Raw genomic sequence first — 20,018 nt, 5'->3', positions numbered from 1 at the left:
TGTCTGGGATGAAGACATAATGTAGAGCAAGCAGAGAGTGATGAAATGAAACCTGACACATAACATTCTACAAGAGAACAAGGTGTTTAGGGGTGCAATATACACCTAATTTGTATGACTCAAGGAATCCACAACAATTACTCTTAGTATTTGTAAGGCTGGTCCTCTTCTGGAGATCTCCAAGGAGAATGAGCCAGAATATTGTTACTTGGCTTTAGCAGGGAGAATAGTTATTCTTGGAAAGGTGAAGTGTATCATATCACAGATAATGGAAGAGCCTGGTCTGCTGATTCCCATGTGCTTTTATGGAAAGCTGTCAGCAGGAAGCTTGAGAAAAACTTCCATGGCACATATAAGGTCCAAGAAAATTAATAGTAAGCTCAAGAGCAAAGTATTAACACTCTGGTCAAATGAAGCTGTCCTGCTTTAAGCTCAGATCTATGCTTTCTGTAGTCTCCTTCCATGCTAAAACTTTACTCTGAAGTCTGTGCTGGAAGTATATCAAGAGACAATGCTTTCTCTTGTTTGAAGTTTATATCCTAACTTAGCCTGTACTAGCTAATCCATGCAGGCACAAGGTGTATAAAACTAGCAAGGTAAGGAAGGTACTGGGTTCCTAATGTATAAGTTGGTGATTTTAAGTATTATCTGTTTAATGAATATTGCAGATATAAAAAACTGCTTGAATGTGAAGTCTGCATGTGTGCCTAAGCCAGAATACTCTTATCAGTGTTTTGGCCACCTTCTGTGCTGTTGGAAGGCAAGGATTGTAGCTAGGTAGGGTACACTTACAGCCCTGGTGAGAGTGACTGTGGATGCTCCCAGCTGTGGGGGTGGGAGAAACAATGAAAACCCTGTAACTGGTTTGATTTGCCCTCTCAAATTTATAAAGAATAATACATTTTAGTTTTAGATTCTTTTAGTTTTGTGCTGGAGAGGGACTATTTACAAGGGCATGTTAAGGCTATCACTAGGTTTTCTTCAAACTGAACTGGCTTGAAACTGAAAGAAAACAGGTGTGGATTAAATATTAGGAATTCTTTTCTGTGAGGGTGGTGGGGCACTGAAACAGGTTTTCCAGAGAAGTTGTGGATGCCCCATGCCCAAAAGTGCTCAAGGCTAGGTAGGATGGGGCCTTGAGTAATCTGGTCTAGTGCAAGGTATCCCTGCCACAGCAGAGGGATTGGAACTAGATGATCTTTAAAGTCCTTTACAACTCCTGCCATGCTATGATTCTGTGATTCTCTGATTTCATGATTCTGTGACTCCTTGATTCTGTGAAATGTGGTCTTGGAAGCAATTATAGATATTCTTAGCTCTACATACAAGTAGAGTTTAATATTGCCATTGGCTTTACAGCCTTATTCAGTAGAAGCTGAAGAGTATGATACTTCTTTAGCACCCACTCTGCTTTCCTATGGAAACACTGTGGGAATTATTCTGAGATGCTACAAAATACAGGACCACTACAGCAGTTTATGGGAGTCTCAGCAGTATTTGTTTCTGCTCTTTGCTGGGGCCCTGAGGGCATCCACAGCCTCTGCAGTGAGTCTGCCCCTGCTGGAGCTCTGGCTGTGGGTGCTCAGACCGGCTCTGCGATGGTGTGGCTGGGCTGTGAGAGCAAGAGCAGGGGGAAGCCAAGGCCCCTGTGCTTGGGAGCCGTGCTGGAGCTGGAGCCTGTGACAAACCAAGGACTGTGGCCAGCCATGGGCCTTGCTGCTGCTCCGTTCCTGGGCTTTGCCTTGGCAAGGCCTCGGCACACAGCAGGGCTGTGCAGGAGCAGGGCTGTGCAGGAGCAGGGCTGTGCAGGAGCAGGGCTGTGCAGGAGCAGGGCTGTGCAGGAGCAGGGCTGTGCAGGAGCAGGGCTGTGCAGGAGCAGGGCTGAGCAGGAGCAGGGCTGAGCAGGAGCAGGGCTGAGCAGGAGCAGGGCTGAGCAGGAGCAGGGCTGAGCAGGAGCAGGGCTGAGCAGGAGCAGGGCTGAGCAGGAGCAGGGCTGAGCAGGAGCAGGGCTGTGCAGGAGCAGGGCTGTGCAGGAGCAGGGCTGAGCAGGAGCAGCTGAACAGGAGCAGCTGAACAGGAGCAGGGCTGAGCAGGAGCAGGGCTGAGCAGGAGCAGGGCTGAGCAGGAGCAGGGCTGAGCAGGAGCAGGGCTGAGCAGGAGCAGGGCTGAGCAGGAGCAGGGCTGTGCAGGAGCAGGGCTGAGCAGGAGCAGGGCTGAGCAGCAGCAGGGCTGAGCAGCAGCAGGGCTGAGCAGCAGCAGCTGAACAGGAGCAGGGCTGTGCAGGAGCAGGGCTGTGCAGGAGCAGGGCTGAGCAGCAGCAGGGCTGAGCAGCAGCAGCTGTGCAGGAGCAGGGCTGTGCAGGAGCAGGGCTGTGCAGGAGCAGGGCTGTGCAGGAGCAGGGCTGAGCAGCAGCAGCTGTGCAGGAGCAGGGCTGTGCAGGAGCAGGGCTGTGCAGGAGCAGGGCTGTGCAGGAGCAGGGCTGAGCAGCAGCAGCTGTGCAGGAGCAGGGCTGTGCAGGAGCAGCTGAGCAGGAGCAGCTGAGCAGGAGCAGCTGAGCAGGAGCAGCTGAGCAGGAGCAGCTGAGCAGGAGCAGGGCTGTGCAGGAGCAGGGCTGTGCAGGAGCAGGGCTGAACAGGAGCTGGGCTGAACAGGAGCAGGGCTGTGCAGGAGCAGGGCTGTGCAGGAGCAGGGCTGTGCAGAGCCGCTTCCCCAGGGCTGCTCCGACCCACTGGGCACAACCAGAATTTGGCCCCTCAGGCAGGAATGATGGTACCACCTCTTTTGTTCAGGTACCAGCAAATATATTTACATGGTCTTTACCTCCTGGAATGCGCAGGGGCGTATTTGGCCCAACTGTCCGGCTAGCTGATGTAGGGAGGAGGTGGCCGACACCCCCGGCGCATGCACTGCCAGCCCCCCTCGGCGTCTTGGCCTCAGGCTGGGCTGGATGTGCGGTGCGGACTGAAGCGCAGTGGGACGAAGAAAGAGGTGATCACAGGCTGGGGGCTAACTCCGGTTTATTGGGGGTTCGAGGACCTGAGCAGGAGCGGAGAGTGCCAACCAGCGAGCGGCAGGGAATGGGGGGAGAGGCACAGTTTTAAAAAGAAGGGGTGGAGAGAGGAGGGGAGCCCAACTAGCCAATCTGGGAAGCGTACAAACATAATTGACATAGGGGACTAACCAATAGATACAACATAAAGGAGGGGCCCCGGGACCACAGCCAACCACAGCCCCCAGAGAGGAGAAGATTCTGGAAACCTGGGAAGAGTGGGGGGTGATTGACTGGGCCCCGGGAGGAGGAAAAACTTACTTATAAGGAGAATAAGGGAGGGGTAATTACATAACAAGGGAGATTGACTATTGAGGGGGAAGGGGGTAACCATGGAGACCAACTGTGAAGGGAGGCAGTGGCGGGAAAATCAGGGGAGGGAGGAACCATTGTACAGAAACTGGGGGGAGAATACATAAAAATAGGGGAATAACTGGGGAAACTGAACAACACAACACAACACTGGAACATATATCTTCTATTTAAAATACAGTAAATAAACACATCTTTCATATGGGACTGTGGAGATCAAGCTTATAAGGCGAAGCAATTTTCCCATTATACCAGGAGAATGAAAATAAGCAATATGTAAACTCCTCAAGGACAACATTTAATTATATTGCATACTAAAGAAGTCACTCAATGCAGCTGCGTGATAGATGGCAAAGCTGAATGAGCTCATATTAATTCTTATCTCTTAAGCAAATTTGGTTCAATAATAGGCAAAGTCCATTGTGTTGCTGGAAAAGACAGCAGATGAAATAATCTTGGATTTGTAAATTAAGCAGCAAAAATTTTCAAAAAAATAGCTTAGTGTTACAGTAAATGAAAGGATGTATTTGCTTAATTATGACTTAACCAAACAGTGAACAATAGGCTCTAAAATAAATGTACATATACAGTAACCTGACAAATGGAAAATGGCCCGGGAACAGAAAGGGTAAGAACAATGCTCCATTTAGTCAAAGACTCACGATTTCAGCATTAGATAAGAACATGTCACACTTGCTTTCAAGTAACCTGTTGGGCATTAGGTTATGGCAAGCGAGGAGGTAAGCAAAGAGGGAGAATTCAGTCCAGAAACCATTTGGAGTTTAGCTTTTCTAGCAGCACTCCTGAGCCATGCTTAGATATTGTATGAGCCTCTGTTCACTCAATTACTGAGTTTCATTTGCATCAACAGTCTTGGAATTGCCTTCTTCTGAACACATTTTTGAAGAGAAAATAAAATCCTTCATGTTCAGATCACTCAAATGTAGAAACAAAAAAAGGGATTGATGCTTGTCTCACTAGACTCAACTGAAAACTCACTTCTGCATATTTTACTTCTTATTTTGAATAGTTGGTATGTACAGTGGAGCTTCAGAGGTTTTCAAAGATATGCACTGACTTGAAGGCTCTGTTCTGACAACACATGTTTTCAGTAAGATATATTTAATGAACTTTTCACTATATTTGACTCTTCGAACTACTTGATGAAATACATTACTGCAAATAATTTCTGCCAGCTGTTTACAAAATAAGACCCTAACTTCCTTAGAAAATGTTGTAGAATGTGAATCCTACTGTTAGTTGGTGCAATTACATTTCCTTTCACAGGTTTTGTAAATTAATACAGAAATCAGACAAAAAAGAGAGCCACAGAGAGGCTTAAAAGAAGCCCTTCAGCTGTTTGGATGATGGCTTCTGCAGAAAAACTGATAGAGGGTAGAAGAGAGCAGTTGGTGAAAGTGTGCTTTGTTTCCTTCCTTGTTTTTATTATGGAATTATTTTTCTTTTAGTCTAAAAAAATAAAGCATTAATATTTTTAATGAAGTATCTGTGGATTTTTTTTTCTCCCTGGAAATGGAAAGAAGGGGCATCTTTCCATTTTGCTAATGAGAAGACAGTAGATTCTGCATTTAATTTTATATAACTTTATATAATATAAGAATCTCTGTGAGGTTGTAGCAACTTAGGGGGCTATGACAGAGACACAAAAACCTATTCATTATATGCCACATGTAAAAAAGTGACTGCATACATATTCGTTACTTTGTATTTTTACATCAGAGGAAAAAATTCCATCTGTCCCCCTTGCTGCGGTTTACTTTCCCTGATTTATATTCTCTATTTTAAGTGAATAGTGAAAGCAACATGCCAACAGTATAACACTGCATAGATTGAAATGAAACTATGCTGCATAAACTAAACAAATGTAAAAGAGAGTGTTTAGAAATAGAAAAGCATTGCTGTTCTCTCCCCCCTGAAGCAGCTCACGCTGACATGGTAACATCAGCTGAATCCGAGTGCGAGATTTTATGCAGGCTCCTTGGAGCACACTGCTTTTCACTTTTCGAAATGTTCAAAGGTCTGACATGGTTGTCCCCTGAGTTCCCTGGTAGCTGTGTTCCTGCAGAGACAATGAGGATTTCACACAAAGTTTGGCACAGAGTGCAGAGAACTGCTGTGTGGCTGTGCTATAATTAGAGGAAGGTTTCACTAAAAATTAATACGTGCAACAGCAGCCCTGAAGCACCAGACAGTTTGAAGGCTCCTAAGAATGAACTCTGACTCAGCATAAAGGTAGCACTTGTAATCCCCACAGCACCAAAACAATCACAGATAAAATGCACTTTCTGTTATTGACTAAAAAAGCCAGCTGCTCCATGCATCTTTCTCAACTGCCTCAGGACAAGAATCAGGGTAAAAAAAACCCAAAACCAACAAACAACACATCAGTCCATTTAATTGTATTTGGGTGAGGATTGGTACCTAAGGCCAAAATTACTCTCTTTAAAACGCTGTTTTGCACCTGGAATAATTTAATAGGCCTCTGACCTTTTATTAATTTAACTTTAAAGTTCAATTCCCTGATCAAAGGCATCACCCTTCTTTGCTTGATCAGATTGCCTGTAACATTTACCCTCCACGGTGTCTTTGACAAAATAACCAGTTACAGAAGCAAAGACCAGTAAATGGCATGGCTAAGATGCTCCCTTGCCATTGTTCTTCCTTTCCTTCTCTTAAGTCATTGAATCTTGATGCCTTTTTTTCACCATGATAAATCATTAAGAGGGAAAGTAGAAAGTGTCCTTCCTCAGTTTAAATAACTTGTAGCACAATACTACAAAAGCGTGTCTAGAAAGATGTATGTTAAAGAATAGCAGATCTCATTCTCCCAGTTCCTTGTCAAATGTTTAGTGGGCTCTTTTCTGAAAGGGACAGCAATTCTCACTCCAGATTTGCCCTCAAAAGAAAGCAGTTGCCATAACCATGTTTTTGAAGCAGGATAATCCCTTTGCTGTGTCTTAGGAATGCTCTGAGGAGACTGACCTCTCCTTCTGATAGATCCTTGTTGGACACCAAGTCAATTTAGACACTGAATTACTTAACTACGCCAAGGTTGTCTTAACCTGATCACATAAAAAAGAGAAAATTCTATGCACCAGAGAGACAAGGAGTTAATACAATTAAATAAAATATGTTTCTTGATTGAAGACTAAGCAGCTGCCCTTTGAGTGGAGGAAGAAGAAAGGAGTTCAAATTGCAGTTTTGAATCTGGTGCTTAGCTTTGATGTAAAAGCGTGTGTTCTGTTTCTATATTTTATTCAAAACTCTCCACATGGCAAATTTCAGGGGTGAAGGCTCTGCAGCCACCAGGACATATGAAGAAACCAGGCTCCATCTCCAGCTCTGATCCAAATCCAGCAAAAGCTCTTCTGCCTTTCGATGGCTCTGACATAAACTAAGAAAATAAACAAGCAGAAGTTGACAGGAGCTGTGGGAGCAGCATGATGTCAGTTGGGTGGGATGAGCTTTTCCCACCTCCAGCCAGCACAGCTGTCTGTGTACAGCCTCATTTTCTGCTCTCAACAGGCAAGATGATCCGAGCAGTGGCTCAGGACACAAAGCAGCAAGAACTGAATGAGCACAAGAAACAGAGTGAAGTTTTTATAAAAATATGAAAGAAAAATAAGATGAAGGGAAGAACCAGCCATAATGGGGAGTGCTTCTGGTCATGCTTAAGTGACTACATGCAGCATTGTCCTGAGCACTGCCTCTGAGAGCCAAGTGGAAAGGGAAGAAATCACATTGTCATTCTGCCTCCAGGCAAACAGGATTTAGGAAATCAGTGAAATTCAAATGTAAGAAAAATCCATTTAATGGTGTGAGCTACATGCATCAGAGATCAGGAAGGGCAGAGAGGAAGATAGAAATCAAGACTGACACTTTGAAAATGTATTCAGGCCATACAGGCAGTGTGAGGAGAGCTAAATGTTATCTTCAGCTGGGATGGCTATGCAAGCTTAGGCTGAGCAGTAATCTCCAAACAGTGATCCATTGGCTGTCCCATCATAACAGACAGACACCTGCACTCATACATGCCTGACAGTGAGCAGGAAAATAACTCATAACAGGGAGCTGGAAACTGCCAGATCATCCTAAATCCTACAGCTGTTCAAGAAGAGGTGCAAATGGTGAATTTCTGTGATTGGAACAATGATCATGGCCAGCAGCCCTGACATCTGCATTCTCTCATGCTGCAGTGGGAAAAGAAGACACTGCATTTGAGCAGTAAGAATGGGACAAATGAGAAGTGACATGCTCTAGGGAATGTATGCATGTATGGACAAGGTCATCAGAGCCCTCCTGCTCATCTTTCCTCAGAGCTTTGCCCCAGCAAAATTGGCTGACCCCATATTCAAAAATGGTGAAAGGAATGTGCTTATATACGGTAGCACTAACTTAACTTTGAAGCAGAGCACAATGGCACAATGTACCGGGAGCCAGCTTAAAATGTCAGGTGAATTCAAGCCTTTATGGTCCTTTATGCTTTATATATCAGTCTTTCCTAGGTTTAAAAAGATGCTCCCCTACATGTAGCTTGCACTATTGTCATATTAGACTATTATACTCTTGTGATTATACATTATATTGTGATTACAAATTATTATATTACAAGGAAGCTGTACATGTACCCTTAGCATCTAGGACAGGCTAGATATGATACTCACATGAATTCATTTGCCTTTCCCTGCATTTGTTCTGCATTTGACTGTCTACAAGACAAGGTTTTTACAAAGTAAAAACCAACAGTAGAAAATGAGTAAACAAACAAAAGACTAGCTTCTCAACTTTAGGTACAAAAATATACCATTTTCATTGGTTCCTGCATAGCAAAATTTTATTTCTTTTTTCTCTTCCTTTTCCTTCCTTTTTCCTCTCCCCTCCCCTCCCATCCCCTCTTTCTCAAACATTTGGCAGATACTGGTAAACTTCAAGGAAAAGCCCAAGTGTCATACTGTTATATTTAAATATATTTCAGGATTCAACTCCTATAACACACAAATATTACTTTCATACCATGATATTTGCATTTGCAATACCCTTAAATGCCAAAGCTTCATTAAACATGATTCTGCAAATGTTGCTCAGCTTTTCCAAAGCCAAGAACAAGGCTAGGCATATACTTAAAACTAACAAAACTAATGAGGTTATACATAGAAGAGTTAACCTTCTTTGATGTAAAAGAGCATAGAAGGATTCAAAATGCTATCTGAATATTAACTAATTTATTAGTAATCTCTGGATATAACTCAGATTTCTTGCAAAGATAAGGGTTACTCTCAGAAACAAAGGTTTAAGTAAAATATTCTGCAACACTGCAGACGTGCTTGGGAAATGCTGAACGTGAGGTGTCTGAAATGGTTGTGCCATTTGCTGTCTCCATCGAATCACAGTTCAGAAGGTCATGGTCCCTTGTACAGCACCTGGGACTGGAAGTGTTTGTGGCCACACTTGCCCATGAATTCAGTGGTCAATACACTTCCTAAGGGTTGTGGCTCTCCTTAGTTTGAGTTCAACCTCTTACTCCTCAGTGAAAAGTGATTACCTGGTTTCAGAAATGAAGACTTCCTTGGTTAGAGAAGTTCTTCAGACAATCCAAATGGAACCTCTGCAGTCAGGATCTGAACACAGGGCACCACCAGCCACTATCATTGCTTGAATTCACAAGACTTAATTTTAAGTTAAGCAACAAATAGCTTTGCTCTCAGCCCAATCCATGCCAATAATTTGACAATTAGAAGAGCTTCCAAGGAAACACAAGACTGTGTTTGGAAACCAAATGTTTAGAAGACACTAGAGGCTAGGGATCTTTCTTCGTGTATGAATGCTGAAATTACAACACATTTAAATAACAGCTGGTATCACTTCTTCCACCTGTACTTTGTATTAGAATGGAAAGCTCTCTGTGCCAGTGAATAAAATATACTCTCAGTCTTCATCTGTTGCTGCTGCTGGCTGACAGAGAACACCCTGCAGCCACATTGCTGAACACTCTCACCATCGACAGCAGGGGCACGTCCAAACTTCCATTTAGAAATTATCTGTGGATAGTGTTAAAGCTCAGTCTGTACCCAGAAGCTGTTGAAGACATGGAATGGCCACTAGCATTGGCTAAAACTGAGTCAGGTCCATCCTAGGACATCAATGGCATAGGTTAGCAGCAGCACCTAGAAATGCTCCCTAATATAATTTCTTTTACTTACACAGCAAAGCCATCAAGGAGAAATTGGAAATGAGAGATTTTAGTATTCATTGTCTGTAGAGAGGGTGCAGGAAAACAAGGCTTAGTGAGGTACCTATTGTAAAGGATTATGGATCCAGACTTGGCTGACTGCTTGGGGACAGGGGCAGCAGAACAGGACATTACAGTGCACATGGGGCTTCTTAAGATGAAACACCAAAGACATTCTGCTGGTCCAGACTGAGGATTTTTCACTTCTGCTTATACTTAGAGTGGCCCAGGTCCCAGCTGGCCCAAGCACACCACACGCTTGGATTCAGCTCGTGACTGTACTTTGTCAGATTCAGAAACTGCCTTCTCCCAGGGATTGGATTTGGCAGATGTTTTCTGAAGCTCTGTCACATGCCCAGCATGTCAGCCCTGCTGGCAGGTGCTGTTTTCCCTCCAGGACAGGTTTTGCAGCCCTTGTAGAGCTTTGTGCCAAAGCAGCCAGCCTGCAGCAGCACAGATTCACCTCAGGGCAGCCACAGGTAAGACACTTTCCTCCCCAGTCTTATCCATTTATTTTACCAGACAAATGGATTAACTAACTCTGAAGCACTGAAGGTCTCCTGGAGTAGCAAACTGCCCTTAACTTCACTGTTTCCTATGAGAACTGACATTGCTCAGAAACTCCCCAGCTTTGCTCAGCACCTTGCAGTACGATGTCCTAAAGGATTATCATGGATGTGAATTGAGTACAAACAGAGCAAGACCCATGACATTATGGAAATTCTATCGCGGATATATCTTCCAAAGGTCTTGCAGAGAAAATGCAATCCATTACAAAATATGAGAGAAATTAGACCCCTTGTCTTGACACTCACCTCCGTCAGAAAGATCACACATGGGAAGAATAAATCTGTAGCTCATATTGGCTAAGTTATGAACATTTTGTTAATTATAGAGAGATGATCTTGCTCAGAGCCACACTGTCTGGTCTTGAACACCTCCAGAGATGGGGACTCCAAAACTCCTTGGATGAATTATTCCAGTGCCTCACCACCCCCATATTACAGATTTTCTTTCTAATGTCTAATCAAAATCTACCCCCCTTCAGCTTAGGGCCATTCCCCCTTGTCCTACCACTACAAGCCCTTTCCAGCTTGTAAAAGGTTCCTCTCCAGCCTTCCCACAAGCTCCCTACAGGTACCACAAGGCTGCATTGCAAGATTCTCCCAGAAATTTCCCTCTGCCTTTGACTGACAGAGAGTAATCTACATAGCAAGATCTCATACAATTATGTCTTTATTCCCTTCACAAGGTAAAACAGGACAGTTATTAGTGTAATCTGAAGATTTATAAATAATATAATGATAGCTTGAGGAAGTTTCCCATTCATTAGATAAAAATAATAATAATTTTCAGGCTAATTTTGAGGCCAAAAGCCTCATGTGTATTAGAGAAGGATAGGATTAGTAGTGGCAAATTATCAAGAAGCAACCTCAACCTATTACTAGGATTAAATTTTAATTAAATAATCAATTTCAAAGACATTAAAAAGACTTGCAAAAATGAGCCAACAGATTAGAAAGGAAAAGCTTAACACTTAGTTGAAAATCTAAGCCTATTTTTGGGCTTTTTTATGTTGTTCTTTTCCTATTTTCTTCATATTTTCTGTGTGTATTTTCCCTTGCCTTCATTCTCCTAATTCCATTCTTATTTCTCTACTCCTCAGCTTCAGCCAGGCCCTTTTTGGCTGAGGAAAATGCAATATATCAGGACTGACTTATTCACAGAACGTGCTTTCTTCTAAACCTTCTCCTAAAGCTGTCTGCTTTCACCAGTAACCACACAAAGCATCAGGGCAGCCAGGTTTTCTAGTTTCGTCATAAGTTTCTTCATCCATTTTTAGATATGTCAAATGAAAATGACACGAGGATTCCTTCATGATTTATCAGCTGAGCTGGGACATAAGGGCTAGAAGATTTCCAAATCAGACAAAACATGGCCAACAAAGGATTCACTGTAGATCTCACCGTGCTGTAAAAACAACAATCAATATTATTAGTCTCAAACACCAGGCCAAAGCTGGAAGAACAAAGTGGGAACACCCAAAGCCATGCTGAGGACTGGGGACAGGGTCAGGAACAGGGCACTTGCCTAAATCATCAGGCTAATTCCTCATGCTCTATATCAAACAGCCTCTCCTGGCTAAAGTGCTGCTTGCTTGGTAGAAAGGCTTAATAAAGATCAATATGAGTTTTAACTTCTCAAAGCATGCAAAAAAAAATTGAAGAATGTGGCAGCAAACATATACACATACAAGTATGTGTTGAGTATTATTTATTATTATGTATTTCTCTCTTTTCCAAACATTTTGGGTATTCAAGATGAAAGGAGATGAAATATCAGGAAATAGATTAGGAACACAGGTTACAGCCAAGTAATGAGAAATTTCAGCATATCATACGTACGAGATACTGAGTACATGCACTACACAAAGGTGGCTTTACAGTGAAACATCGCCCTGTCTCTAATGCTACTTTGTGCTGAGTATATGCATTTCACACCGAGACATCACCCTTTCTCTAATCCTCTCTCAGCTCTCCCTCCAAATCCAAACATTCAGGAAAAGCTGTGGAATGGAAGAGTATTTGTACAACCTTCTTGTTTTGACTGTCCTGGACAATTCAATTAAATATTACTGATGGTGCACTTAAACAGAAATACAGTTCATTTCTGGAATACGTTATACTTGTGTTTTGAATATTTATTTGCCTTTTTGCTGATTTTCAATTTTTAATCATGTGCAATGTCACATTATTTTGAGAGGTTCTGCTAAACTAAATTTATTCCCTTCTCTGCATTCTATTAAATAAAAAATACTAAGAGAGCTCTTGAAACACTTTATTTGTTAGAAAAAAATCAGTATGTTTTGCCTGTGAATTTATGTTAACTAAGGTGCCCAAATATTTCTAATGGTCCAAGTGTTGTCTGAACTCCTATATAGCTCCTGTAATTTATACTATGGGTACTCTTGCTTATTTGGATAAAAAGTTATAAACTAGCTATGCTTTTAAAAATTATTGTTATATAAATTAATAGGAAAAAGACAATATAAATAATTTAGCCAAAATATTCTAAATTACAAGGCAAAAATATAATAAACAAATGGAGTATTAACAAAATGTTATGTAAAATAATGCTGTAGGTATGGCATAATTTTGTAATTAATACTGCTGGCATGCCACTTAACACGGGCAATTTAATGCAATATATCTATGTTAAGTCCTAAATAAATTGCTGAGATTTGTACAGACTATAGTTTGAGACATTAATTGAAGAAATGAATTAACAAATTCCAGAAGAAATGAATTAATGTATAATTGCCAGAAGGAATGAATTACCAAATAAAACGTTAGGAATGGTGTTGGAGCATTTGTTCCTAAGGACAGCTGCCTTCCAGTTTGCACTGGTTTCCAGTCCCATTCTGCACCTTCCTGGCCTAAGTCACCGTTGGTGCTGCTGGTCCCGTTCTGCCTGAGGGCGCCTGCAGGAGCTGCTTTGGAAGTGGATGTGAGAGCATCCAGCTGCCTTTCAGGAGGGGTCTCAGCCTTTCCCCTCTGCACCCTTGGACCAGCAGAGAGCTGGCTCCAGTCCCGGGAGCTCTGCAGTTGCTGTATTTCCATGGGTGTTGGTGCTGCTGGAGTCTGGCCCTTCCCCTGCACAGCGCTCACCCAGGGCAGCAGCTCAGCCCTGAGCACACGCGTTGTGTTTGGTGCTGCTGGGGCTCACAGCTGTTTCCTTGCTCCTCTGCTGAACAGCCTTCAGCCCAATGCTTTCAACAGGGGACCAAGTTATTGCTTGTACAAAGTCCATTGCCTCATGAATGTGCCATTTACACCGTGATTTGTTGTTATAGAGCCACAGCTGTGCTGTGCAGGTGCAGTGGACTTGTACGAAACCAGACAACCTGCAGTATGCAGCTCTCTCTTCTATAGGAGTGGGAGATTAAAAAATGAGCCACAGCTCCAGACTAAGTTCCATCTGGACTCAGGAATAAAACCTGCAGAGCTTGTAAACCCTTCAAAATCATTGAAACCCATTTAAAACAAAAGAGAACTGAAGCACTTGGCTATCATTAGAAGGTGAATAAAGAGCTCAAAGGGATGCAAAGAATTAAATGCATCTTTACACTGACGTAAAAAGCCTATGGGAATAAGCATCTATGTGTGCATAAAGCTATTCTATAGTTACACATTAGAAACTTATTAATTTAAGAGCTCTATGAGGAAATCCACTCTGGTAACCCCATGTACAACCAATGAATGTCTGCTTACAGTATGGAAAAGAGCAATGTGCTAGGGATGTCCAAAAACACAGTACCCAACAGCCAAGCCACTCATAACCTAAGCTAGGAAAGAAGAAACACACTTGAAACTGCAAGAAAGGTTCATACAAACTACTCTTATACTTGTGCAATAGTTCTGACAGTAATGAGCAATCCACAGTGACTCATCCATTTAGCAATTTGAGCAAAAAAGCATAAAAGGAAATGGAAGTCACAGAAAATCATGTTCTTTCCAAAGTCTGTCAACCGCAAACTTCTAAGGAGATTTTCTCAGTTTTTATCACGCTTTTTCTTTACTTTCCATGGCACAAGTCTAGCCTGAACCCAGCTAACTCTGGATTCCTGAGTGTGTGCACTCCATAAGTTGCCCAAATATTGTTATTTTCATGAAGAAAAAACCTTGACAGGTAGTAGCAGTACTTCTTACTATACTTGCTGTTCTTTCACTTTTCTGACAGTTTATGTCTCAACATTGTCCTGCTCTCTTTAATCTGCTTCCTTAGATCCTTGCTACCCCTGCTCTGACAGACTTTCTGAATTTCACAGCAATTTCTTGTCTGTAATATATTTATCTGATTTTCTATCTTGTGAGCAAGTCTTGCTCATGCAACAAATGCCATTTGAGGACGTGGGAAGGATTCATCCTCAGAACTTTGCTCTTACTGGCAGGTTAATATCTGTTCAGAAATTTAAAACCGGCAAACAATATTTTGGTTTTAAGATACTCACAGTTTAAGGTCATTTTTCATCTTGCACTTGAAACTGGATTTGTCAGTCAGCAAAGTGTTAAGAGTACAACCTCATTCTTTACATATTGGACACACAGGATTTAGATTTGTGGATAAACACCTGGATGCCATGTTGCAGTCCAGTACTGAGGTTACACTCCATGCCTGTCCATTGCTGAATGCCCTATTCCACCCAAGAAAATCAAAGTTATTATTTTGAGTTATTCTCAAAAATCTTCTCTTTCACTCCACCAGTTCCTCCCTTTTGCTTCTCACTGAATCAATCTTAGCTATTACAAGAATTAGAAAATCTCAAGTGAGGGGTAACTGAAGTGAGCAGGAGGCAGCAAGCGTGGGAGCTGGCACAGGGCAGTGAGAGAGGAATGCCAACTGCAAGGAGAATAGATGTCATAAACCCTGTGAATTATAGGAGAAGGGCATGAACAAGAAAAGTAAGAAAAAGGCAAATTCTTCAGTCACCCCAAATAGTTACTGCAGTTCTAGAGGAAGAGATTCTGGGAACCTTTTCCTCACATAATCCACATGAAATTTGCAGCGTTTCCTGGGGACCTCAGGGTCCCTCATTTCTTTCTTGTCTAAGGGAACTGCAATATTTACATGTCATCCTCTCAACAGCCCAGATGGCATAATTATAGTATCTGATGATAAAAAATTATTCTCATAATATATTTTTTGTCCTGCTTTAGAGAAAAAATGGTATTGGTTAAGCACCAATTCTCATGCAGCTGAATCTAAAGCTAAGCTTTAACTGCTCTACTTGGAAAACAGAAACCTCCAGGAGAAAGCACTGTGAGATTTTAGCTTCTGAAGAGAGCTTGTTTTAGCAGCATCTAGATAAGCATGTGACAGGGACAGGATACCCTCTGTGCTTTGCACACAAATTGTCCTAAGCAACTGTCTTTGCCTGAAAAACCTACTTTTGACAACTGAATAAATCAGACAGCCAGATCATAATAGATATGGAATATTACTTCTGTTTTACACACTGGGGACTTAAACAATTGCCTGAGGCCAGCAAGTTACTGTAACATATCTGGGAACTGAATCTTACATCTCAAGTTTCGTGCAAATAATAAAAAAAATAAAATTACCCTTCTTCTAAGAATCTTACCCAAAGATATTACATAGATATTTTTCTGCATCTGTGGTGCAATAAAATATGTGCCTGTGAAGACAGAGAGAGAGGGAGGGAGAAGGGCTTATGGGAAACATTTATGAATAGTATAACATTTCTACAATGTCATGATTTGGGGTTAATAATAAAAAACACCAGCATTTCAGAACTACACTCAAAATTTTCCACATATCTTTCACTGACATGTGTCTGGTAGAATTGGATTCACATTACATATTGACATTATTGACACTGTCTGTTCAGTTTATGTTTGTTCTCATTTAAAATGCTTTTTAGCTGTTGCTGTCGTGTTTTAAGTACACAGTATGTTAAACATTCTTATCACCCATATTCTGGTTTGTCTATTATTTTAATAGATTTTGGTCAATATTTTTAGGGCCTAAACCAAAGCTCAAAAAATCAAAAATAAGCCCTAATATTTTGTATAGTCTGCAGGTTAAAATTTTATGAAATCTCAACTAAATAAAATACTGAGTGTGTAGGATTGAGCACATGAATCCTGTATCATATGACATTCGTACCTTGTAGGTTTCAAGCACTGGCAGGAAAAAAAAGGAACAATACCCCCATATTTTGCATTCTCTGCTTGTTCACTTTCTTGTCATAAGTTTCCATTGAAGGCTGAATACTGGCAAAGGAAAAAACTTTTATAATCATGGTAAGTATTAAAAATTTGCAAGCTAGGTTGAAGAGGGTTTTTTATATATTTCAAATAATCTTAGAATTTTAAATTTTTATGTACTTTTTCATCAATATAGACTTGGCACAGCAATATACATGAGATTCCATATTACAGAAAGAGATCAAGTACCTGTGAACATAGAATCATATTATTTGGAAAAAATGTAGAGGACAACATGAATATAATTGGAAAGAGCAAATTTTTTCAGTATCATTAATTGTTTATGTATTTACTGAACAGATTTGGTTGTACAATATTTAGTAGTATATTACTGTGGAGAAAATTTGTTTAAGCATTCCATTTTCAGAGAGATAAACATATGAGCTGATCTACACAAAATTATCAACAAGCCCTTTGTATCTCCTCTATACTCCTACATATTACACATATCCAAGATGCATCTATGGGATGTGTAATCCCTCTTTCCTTCCTGATACAAATAAAAGAATCAATACAGATCCCCTTAATGAACACAGAAGTATTTTAACTCAGGAGAACACACTCATTAAATAAGTGGCTAAAATTCATAGCCTAATCATTAGGTTTTGTAGATTAATTCAAAAAGCCTTTGGATGAATAAGAAATACAGTTGAAACATTCCACTTTAAGAATTAACTACTTCACAACACACGAATAGTCTCACATTGCTCATGTAATGTGTTCCAGTGAAGACCCAATACATTTCTACTCCCACTGAACTAATTTAATCCAGTTTCTCACCTCAGATGTAGCTGAAGATTGTTTAAGCCATGTTTTATTTCACACTAAAGTCTTCTAGAATTCATTCCAGAATCCCTTACCTAGCTTTATCATAAGTGGTAACTAGCAGTGAGCAGTCAAAAAAGTTTTGACATAATGATTAAAGAATTTATTTACTCTTTTCATGAATTAGGGTAAACCACAGGCCAATTTGCAGAATTGTGCAAATTCTGGAAAAAAGAATGAAACTTAATTTTATCACGAAATAAAGTTGCGGGTGGAATTCAATATATAAAAAATTAATGGGTATATGGCAAAAAGGAGTCATTAACTTGTACAAAGCTCCCCACTGCTAGACTGAAACTTGTGGGGTTATAAACAAATTACATATTTATCTAATTACAGTCTTCTGTGCTGGATCCTGTGGAAGCCCTATCATTATCATTCTGGTTCTCTCCTTCTGTACATCTATAATCTATATTCAAAGACCTCTGATGCCACAGCGTCTCTCTGCTAAACTCCAAAACTTGCTGCAATCAGACTGATTATCTGTAGCGCCAGGCTGAGGAAGCTACGCAGAGGTAGCCTGGACTTTTCTGCCACATGTGGGGTCTACCTCCAGACCCTCTGGGGTTTGGTTTTCATGACACATAAGCAGCAACACCACAATCTTTTAATATCTTCAAGAATAAATGGCATTAGTTCAGCATAGCTTGAGTGGTTACTCCTGTAGTGGTCCAGAGTTTAAAGCCAGCAATGTTCAACCCTACAGAAAGAAGAAAACTAAATTATAATTAGTTGCCACTAAACCAATTTCTTGCTTTCCAATATGAATATCCCTCTTTAATTTCAGAAACAGATGAAGACATTTTTGATTTTCATACATAAGTGAAAATGTCTCACAAAATACCTAAAGCATTACATGAAATAAAGCTCCTTTACTTCCAAAATCACTTTCTCTTGCATTCTGATATCAGTTATTAGGAGATTTTTTGAGGAAAAAGTTGCACCTGGACCACCCTGCTTATGAAGTGTGATCAATGCTATTGTGACTTTGTACCTATTATACTTTCAATTTCTACAATATCGTCTAGCAGTACATTTGATAATTTTACTATATTGAGTGAATAAACCCCGACGTCTTATTCTAATACATTAGCTGAAAATTTAATTAGATGACCTTTCTTTGGCATGAAGAACAGAAAATGTTACTGTTCTCTATTAATTTTCCTTATGCCCTATGTTGTATTCATATTCCTCAAGTCCCATACTGTACCCAGCTGTTCTCTGCAGCACAGTCTTCGTGTATCTTCTCAGGGGCTCCTCCTGGGCTCTCGACCCACCCCTATTTATTCCAGTTACCTTCACGAGGTACAGCTGCTGCCCAGCTAAGGACTGTGCAGCTGTGGCTCGTTTGGAGCAACTCGGACCCACACAGAGCTTACAGGGACTCTCTCCATAAGGACCCACTTATTTAATACATAGATCTTACAATACATAGATCTTAACAGGGACTCTCTCCATAACAATACATATATTCAGGCCCCCACAGCCCTTCAACGATCCACCGGCACTTTCTGAGGAACAATTTTTCTTGAAGCTGAGTATTTTTAATGTACATTTTCCTTGGTTCAAATCTCCCTTACTCTGATTTCTGCAATCTGTCCATGTATCTTTTCAGTTCTTTTTTAAAAAAAGGAGATAGATAACCCGTATTCCAGATACAAGCGTGACACAATAGTATAGTGATATTTTTAATTGTCCTTCCTAATAATAAATTTGTTGTTTACTATATTTGAGCTTAATTTTTTTATACTACTAACCAAATGGACAGCTAAATCAATTTTAAGCAGTAGACCACTATAACATAGTACAGCTTTGTGCAGGTATAGTATGTCCTGACAATATATACACATATGATATTATGTTTCTCCAGCTCCTGTATCACCCAATTTGTTACTATTACACAATTAGGTTTTAAAATTTGATTATCTTTAGAAATAATTTAGCACTAGTGCATATATTTTTAAATTACTTTCTGAACAGCACAACAGATGTCTTTGGGACCTAACAAGTACCTGCCTGCTGCTATGAAAATTTAATATTTCTATTATCAGTTTCTTAACTTTTAATGGAAAGTAATGTATTGAAAGCTTATTCCCTCTACTTACATAAAAATATAGTATTTTTTGAAGGCCAGGTATTTTGCTGGAAGCTTTATTGTCTTTGGCCACATTTCTAATTGCAGTTTCGAAAATGTAATGGATTTTTGGTGCATGACTGCTTTGGAAAACTACATTGATATTGCCCAATACATATCTCTTATATGTGTATTTTTACTATTTTTTTAAAATCAGGAATGGATTTCAGACTTGTTTAGAGTTCCAAGCATCCCTCCTAGAAGTGTTTTTAATACTGGTACCACCTTTGTCCCCTTTCATTCATATGCCTGCCATTAACTCAAAAAACAAAGTATACACATTTATAAGAATTTCATACTTGAGTTCCTAGAAAACCCCTGAATGAGTACTATTGAGACAGGGTGATTTATTGCTGTTTATTTTATTGATCCAGTCACAAGGCTACTTGTATGACATTTAAATGTAGGGTATTTCTGGATTAATTACCAACAGATACTGGATCCAGCATGAAAATCTCTAACCTCTTCCGTAATAAACATAGATACAAAACACTTTTAACTTCTCTATCACAGCATTATCAAAGATCCAAAGGATCTTTGAAAGATGCTTTTGCTGCTCTGCTGTCTACCAGCACTACTAGCACACCACCAGCTTCCTGCCTGCTTGTGATATATTTTAGAAACATGCATTAAAGAAGAGTCTGGTATGTAGCTCTTAGA

The sequence above is a fragment of the Melospiza georgiana genome, chromosome 3 (assembly GCF_028018845.1).
Source record: "Melospiza georgiana isolate bMelGeo1 chromosome 3, bMelGeo1.pri, whole genome shotgun sequence".
NCBI lineage: Eukaryota > Metazoa > Chordata > Aves > Passeriformes > Passerellidae > Melospiza > Melospiza georgiana.
Note: the sequence above shows the minus strand (reverse complement) of the source record.